The sequence below is a fragment of the Eriocheir sinensis genome, unplaced genomic scaffold (genome assembly GCF_024679095.1).
Source record: "Eriocheir sinensis breed Jianghai 21 unplaced genomic scaffold, ASM2467909v1 Scaffold527, whole genome shotgun sequence".
NCBI lineage: Eukaryota > Metazoa > Arthropoda > Malacostraca > Decapoda > Varunidae > Eriocheir > Eriocheir sinensis.
Window position 1 is genome coordinate 215001 of NW_026111862.1, and position 7500 is coordinate 222500.

Below are 7500 nucleotides of genomic sequence, written 5' to 3' on the forward strand. Positions count from 1 at the left end.
CCTCCTCCTCCTCCTCCTCCTCCTCCTCCTCCTCCTCCTCCTCCTTTCTCTCTATTCCGTGTTTTCTTCCTCCACAATTTTTCCTTTCTTATCAAATTCGCCTTTTCTCTTTTTCTTCTTTTCCTGTCTCTCCTTTTTTTCCTTTGTTTATTTCCCTTTCTTTCTTCTCCCTTTTTTCTTTCTCTTTTTTTTCATTCCTTTCTCTTCCATTTCTCCCTTTTATCCTGTACTTTCTCTTCCTTTCTTACCCTCCTATATTTTCTCTTTTCCTCCTCTATTTTATGCACTCTCCTCCTTTCTCTTCATTCCTTTTTTTTTACCTTTAATAAATAATTCAAACTTTCAATGAAGGGAAACTATTTAATCTGTAAACACCCACAAAATAATATTAGTAAAAGTCCCCCCCCCAAAAAAAGAAATATTGAAGAAAGGAAAATGTATTAGTAAACACCTTAAAAATTTCTAACAGGTAATCTAAATGGACGGGAAATTAAGGTTTGGGACAGGTAGAAAAAATATTGATTGATGATTTAGCGGGAAGACTCGGACAGAAAAATGGTTAACTCTCTCTCTCTCTAACTATTTATATTCATTTCTTTCATTATTTCTCTTTTTCCTCTCTTTTTTTCTTTCTTTTTTCTTTCATACAATATTTTTCCTATTTTTCTTTCTTTTTTCTTAACTTCTCTTTTTCTTCCGCTCTCTCTTTTATACATTCATTATTTCTTTCTTAATTTCTTTCTTCCTTCTGCCGTCCCTCCCCTCTCTCTCTCTCTCTCTGCCGTCCTCCCTGTCTCTCATACGTCACAACTTCAGGGTCATTCATCTCACCCACAGCATTCATCTGTTCAGACTTATGTTCTACAAAATAAAACACGTTGTCTTCATGTTTCACTAAGAAGAACGAGACCCCGTATATTTTCGTCCCCCTGAACTCTGTAAAGAAACGCGGTACATTCCTCGCCTGGCTGAAACTTTATGAAACGGATTTATGATGTCATTTTGGAAGTCCAGTTTGCTTTATGGTTTTGTTCCGTTTCTTATTGTTTCACTAAGAGGACGGGGGTTTTATATCTCTGGACGTAAAGAAAAACACTCCACTCTGTTTTTGTTTCCCAGGAGCGCAAGGAATTTTTTTTTTATTTCCTTGTGAGTGTGAACGTTAACTTGTGGGTCTACGTATGAGGTGAATTTAAAAGTCATTCTACATTACAGTATTACCAACTCAAAATCCGACGGGACATTCCTCGCCTGGCTGCAGCTTTATGAAACGGATTTATGATGTCATTTTGGAAGTCCAGTTTGCTTTATGGTTTTGTTTTGTTTCTTATTGTTTCACTAAGAGGACGGCGGTTTTATATCTCTGAAGGGAAAGAAAAACACTCCACTCTGTTTTTGTTTCCCAGGAGCGCAAGGAAAATATTATTATTTCCTTGTGTGTGTGAACGCTAACTTGTGGGTCTACATACGAGATGAATTTAAAAGACATTCTACATTTTTACCAACTCAAAATCCGCCGCGAGATTTTAAACTGCTTTTCGATTTCGTTTATTTTTATTTTTTACCAATATATTTTTGGGTATTTTTTGGACACCTTGATTTTCCCCTCTGTAATATACTGGATTCTTTTTGTTATTCTTTTTTACGTTTTTGTCAATTATTATTATATTTTATACAATTTTTTTTCTTATAATTGATATATTTTTGGGAGGAGTTTTCATATTTATTCTTATTTATTCCCTTTACTGTCCAAATCCCTTACGCAAGACTTAACCAGCATCTTCACTCTTTCATCCCTTACGCTGGTAAACTCTGGAACAATCTTCCTTCATCTGTATTTCCTACTGCCTCCGACTTATACTTTTTCAAGAGGAGGGTATCAGCACACCTCCCCTCCCAAAATTGACCTCTCTTTCGACCCTCCTCTAACTCTTTTTAGGAGCAGTGAGCAGCGAGCTTTTTTTTCATATCTGTTTCCTTTTTTTTAAGCCCTTGAACTGACGCCACTGCTGTAAAAATAAAAAAATTCTATCTATTTTTTGCTTTTTTTCAGTAAGCATTATTTTCAATCACTTTCTCATGGTTTATTTGCGCCATACTATTATTATTTACTTAGAGATGTCACTCACTACCAACACAAATTCCAACGATGTATTGTGAACAGTTTTCCGCCTGTATTGACTTCCACACACCTCAATCTCAATTACTTTTTCCTTGGTTTCAATTACTTTTTCCTTGTTTTAACTTGGAGGGAAGGAAGAACTGGATTGGAGGGAAATAAGGAGGAAGGAAAAAAGTGAAGAAAGGAGGGGAGGAAATAAATAAAAGAATGGAGAGAGAGGAAGGGAAAGAGTATCAGCGAAAGTAGAATGGAGGAAGAGTGAAAGATAAGGAGTGGAAGAAGGTAAATAGAAAGGAGGAAGAGAGGGAGAGGGAGGAAAAAAACAGGAGGTAAAGAGAGGAGAAAAAAGTAGAATGTAGGAAGGGAGAAAGAAGAGAACTGGAAGAGGGTAAATATGAAGGAGGAAGAGAGGGAGAGGGAGGAAAAAACGGGAGGTAAAGAGGGGAGAAAAAAGTAGAAAGTATCAGTAGAGGGTATCAGGACACCTCTCCTCCCAAAATGGAAGGGAGAAATAAGAGGACTGGAAGAGGGTAAATATGAAGGAGGAAGAGAGGGAGAGGGAGGAAAAAACAGGAGGTAAAGAGAGGAAAAAAAAGAGAGAAGAGAGAGGAGAGAAAGCTTCAAAAATGTTCCTCGTCATCGTTCAATTCCACATACATAACATCCTATCATCCTTTCCTTGCTATATTTACACCATACTATTGCAACGTAGATTCTGTTTTCTTATTTTTTTTCTTTGTTCTCCTCTTCCTCGTCTCCTTCTTCTCTTCTTCCTCGTCCTTCTCTTCCTTCTGTTTTTCTCCTCTCCTCCTCCGCCCTCGTCTTCCTCTTCACCCTCGTCCTCCTCTTCTTCGTCCTCCTCCTTCTCCTCCTCCTCCTCCTCCTCCTCCTCCCTTTTCTCTTCCTTTCTCTCCTTTTAATGTTCTTCTTTTCCTGTTTTTTTTATATCAATCTATTTTCATTATTTACACCGTTCTTTTTTTTTTCCTTTTCCTCCTCTTTCTCGTCCTTCTCCTTCCTCGTCTTTGTCCTTCTCCTTGTCCTATGTATTCCTATGTATTCCTCCTCCTCCTCCTTTTGTTCTCCTTTCCCAACGGATCGTCAATTGTAACTATGAAGCTCAAAATCCAATGGCAGATCCAACCTATTTTTTTGTCCTCGTTAAATGCCATAAACATCACTTTCTATCACTCTTTCCTTGATGTATTTATGCCGTAGTACTTTTAAGAAACGTCAATTTATACAAGCTCAAAATTCAATGGCAGACTCATACTATTTTTCTCCCCGTTGAATTCCAGACACAAACTTCACTTCCAATACAAATATGCCCTGTTGTTGTTGTTGTTGTTGTTGTTGTTGTTGTTATTGTTGCTGTTCTTGTTGTGTTTGTTGCATTCTACATAACCGAGAAAGCTTGTAGTAAACGGATTTTAGCTGACTTAGTATAGCGCTGGAAATGACCTCAAGGGAACGGCCGAGGAAGGGAGAGCTTGTAACATTGCTGGAACTGACCTCAAGGGAACGGGAGAGAAAGGGAGAGCTTATAACATTGCTGGAACTGACCTCAAGGGAACGGGCGAGGAAGGGAGAGCTTGTAACATTGCTGGAACTGACCTCAAGGGAACGGGCGAGGAAGGGAGAGCTTGTGATATTGCTGGAACTGACCTCAGGGGAACGGGCGAGGAAGGGAGAGCTTATAACATTGCTGGAACTGACCTCAGGGGAACGGGCGAGGAAGGGAGAGCTTATAACATTGCTGGAACTGACCTCACGGGAACGGGCGAGGAAGGGAGAGCTTATAACATTGCTGGAACTGACCTCAGGGGAACGGGCGAGGAAGGGAGAGCTTATAATATTGCTGGAACTGACCTCAGGGGAACGGGCGAGGAAGGGAGAGCTTATAACATTGCTGGAACTGACCTCAGGGGAACGGGCGAGGAAGGGAGAGCTTATAACATTGCTGGAACTGACCTCAGGGGAACGGGCGAGGAAGGGAGAGCTTATAATATTGCTGGAACTGACCTCAGGGGAACGGGCGAGGAAGGGAGAGCTTATAACATTGCTGGAAATGACCTCAGGGGAACGGCCGAGGAAGGGAGAGCTTATAACATTGCTGGAACTGACCTCAGGGGAACGGGCGAGGAAGGGAGAGCTTATAACATTGCTGGAACTGACCTCAGGGGAACGGCCGAGGAAGGGAGAGCTTGTAACATTGCTGGAACTGACCTCAAGGGAACGGGCGAGGAAGGGAGAGCTTGTAACATTGCTGGAACTGACCTCAAGGGAACGGGCGAGGAAGGGAGAGCTTATAACATTGCTGGAAATGACCTCAGGGGAACGGCCGAGGAAGGGAGAGCTTATAACATTGCTGGAACTGACCTCAGGGGAACGGGCGAGGAAGGGAGAGCTTGTGATATTGTTGAAAATGATCTCAAGGGAACGGGCGAGGAAGGGAGAGCTTATAACATTGCTGGAAATGATCTCAGGGGAACGGCCAAGGAAGGGAGAGCTTATAACATTGCTGGAAATGATCTCAAGGGAACGGGCGAGGAAGGGAGAGCTTATAACATTGCTGGAAATGATCTCAGGGGAACGGCCAAGGAAGGGAGAGCTTATAACATTGCTGGAAATGATCTCAAGGGAACGGGCGAGGAAGGGAGAGCCTGTAACATTGCTGGAACTGACCTCAAGGGAACGGCCGAGGAAGGGAGAATTTGCGATATTGCTGAGACTGACCTCGAGGGAACGGCAAAACTGAACAATAAAAAGAAGAAAAATAAGACAGAAAAGGAAAAGAATAATGATAACAATAACAAATAACATAAACAACAACAACAACAGCAAAAACAAAACCCCTAAACCTACCTAACAAAATCCACCCAATCCACACATATTTTTACATTCAAGAAAAACAAAACAAAACAAAAACAAGACACAAAATTTAAAAAAAAACACTATAAATTTCTTCTTCCCGCCGAAACGCAAAGAAACACAGCGATCTAAAGTAGAACAAAAGAACTACAAACTTATCTAATAACTCTCCTCTTAGTCTTCAAACGAGGCACTTGAGCTATTTACGTTGGGAAAGGAGAACAAGAGGAGGAGGAGGAGGAGGAGGAGGAGGAGGAGGAGGAGGAGGATTACATAGGAATACATAGGAACACATAAGACAAGGAGAAGGACAAAGACGAGGAAGGAGAAGGACAACAAAGAGAAGGAAAAGGAAAAAGAAAAAAGAAAAAGAACGGTGTAAATAATGTAAATGATTGATATAAAAAAGAAAAAGAAAAACAGGAAAAGAAGAACATTAAAAGGAGAGAAAGGAAGAGAAAAGGGAGGAGGAGGAAGAGGAGGAGAAGGAGGACGAGGACGAAGAGGAGGAGGACGAGGGTGAAGAGGAAGACGAGGGCGGAGGAGGAGAGGAGAAAAACAGAAGGAAGAGAAGGACGAGGAAGAAGAAAGACAAAGAAAAAAAATAGAAAACAAAAAAAATAATTACACTTCACATAATTTAGTCTTGCAATGAAAAAAAAAGAAAAAAAGACACAGAACAACAAAGAAACATACAAAAGGGAAAGAAAAAGGAAGAGGAGGAGGAAGAGGAAGAAGAAGAAGAAGAAGATAAAACAGAATCAGAAAACTCAAAAATGCATTAAAAAGGACAAAAAAATGGACCCAAAAAGAGAGAGAAACGAAAACTCAAAACGCATAAGAGAAAATAAAAAAAGTGAAGCAAAAAAAAAAAGAGAAACGAAATGAAAACGAATATTAAACTTACAAGAAAACAAACACAAACACACACACGAACACACAGGCGCCGGAGAGTACAGAGAACAGGTCAATTATCCAACATTTTACGGTTCACACGAGGTTAATTTTTCTTTCTTAGCGCTCTCGAGGCAAGAATAGGAGGAGCATATTTCTGTATTTATGGAGGAGGAGGAGGAGGAGGAGGAGGAGGAAGAGGCGGAAAGAGAGAATGGAAGAGGAAGAAGAGAAGGGAGATGAAGGAAGAAAGGGGGAGGAGAGAAAGGAAACTCGGGAAGAAAAGAAGGAGAAAAAGAAGACAAGGAAATGAAGACAAGGAGGATATTTCTGTATTTATGGAGAAGGAGGAAGAGGAGGAGGGTAGGAAGGAAAAGGAACGAAAGGAAGATTGGAAGAGGAAGAAGAGAAGGGAGAAGAAGAAAGAAAGGGGTGAAGAAAGGGGAGGAGAGAAAGGAAACTCGGGAAGAAAAGAGGGAGAAAAAGAAGACAAGGAAATGAAGAAAAGGAGCATATTTCTGTATTTATGAAGAAGAAGGAGGAGGAGAAGAAGGAGGGTAGGAAGGAAAAGGAACGAATGGAAGATTGGAAGAGAAAAAAAGAGAAGGGAGGAGGAGAAAGAAAGATGGGAAGAAAGGGGAAGAAAGAAAAGACACTAAAGAAGAAAAAGAGGGAGAAAGGGAAGACCAGGAAATGAAGAAAAGGAAGAGAAAAAAAAAGAATAAAATACCGAAGAGGGAAGGAAGAAAGAAAGAAAAAAAGAGAACGAAAGAAAAGAAAAGAAAAGAGAAGAAAAAAAGAGAAAAGAAGGATAAGAAAAAAGAAGAAAATATTGTAACATCCAACACATATTTTTCCGGTCCATATATATATTTTTTCTTTCCTTCCTATTCATTATCATTTTATTCCAGGAAGAGGAGGAGAGGAGGAGGAAGAAGAGGAGGAGGAGGAGGAGGAAAGAAGAGGAGGAGAAAGAAAGAAGGGAGGAGAGAGGGAAGGGGAAGGGAGATGAAGGTGGGGGAGAGAAGGGAAGGAGAGAGAGTAGGAGGAGAAGGAGGTAGGAGAGGAGGAAGAGGAAGAGGAGGAGGAGGAGGAGGAGCAAAAAAAAAAATACATATATGCGACACTGAGAGAAAAAAAACAACGACAAGTAAAAAAAAAACAAGAACAATAAAACTTTTTACACAACTCTTTCCGCCAAAAATGAAAATAAATAAATAAATAAATAAAACAGAAAAACACCAAATTGTGGCTTTGTATTTTAAACTGAGAGTGAAGGATTTAAATTTTATTACTAGTGCTGTTGTTGTTGTTGTTGTTGTTGATGGTGGTGGTGGTGGTGGTGGTGGTAGTAGTAGTAGTAGTAGTAGAAGGAGGAGGAGAAGGAAGAGGAGGAGGAGGAGGAGAAAAAGAAGAGGAATTTGAAAAGGAATAAAAAGAATGAGAAGAGAAAGAAAGAAAATGGAGGAGGAAGAAGAGAAAGAGGGGAAAGAGGAAGAGGAGAAAGAGGGGAAAGAGGAAGAGGAGAAAGAGGAGGAAGAAGAGGAAGAGAATCAGCACCGTTACCGTTATTATTATTATTATTATTATTATTATTATTATTATTATTATTA

At 40.2% G+C, this 7500-nt stretch overlaps 1 protein-coding gene across 1 annotated transcript in view; it reads left to right on the forward strand.

The window, feature by feature from the left end:
- The window catches only part of LOC126992942 (neural cell adhesion molecule 1-like), a 59964-nt gene that overhangs the window by 50711 nt on the left and 1753 nt on the right, over positions 1-7500 (forward strand). The gene's annotated exons all lie outside the window — the stretch shown is intronic.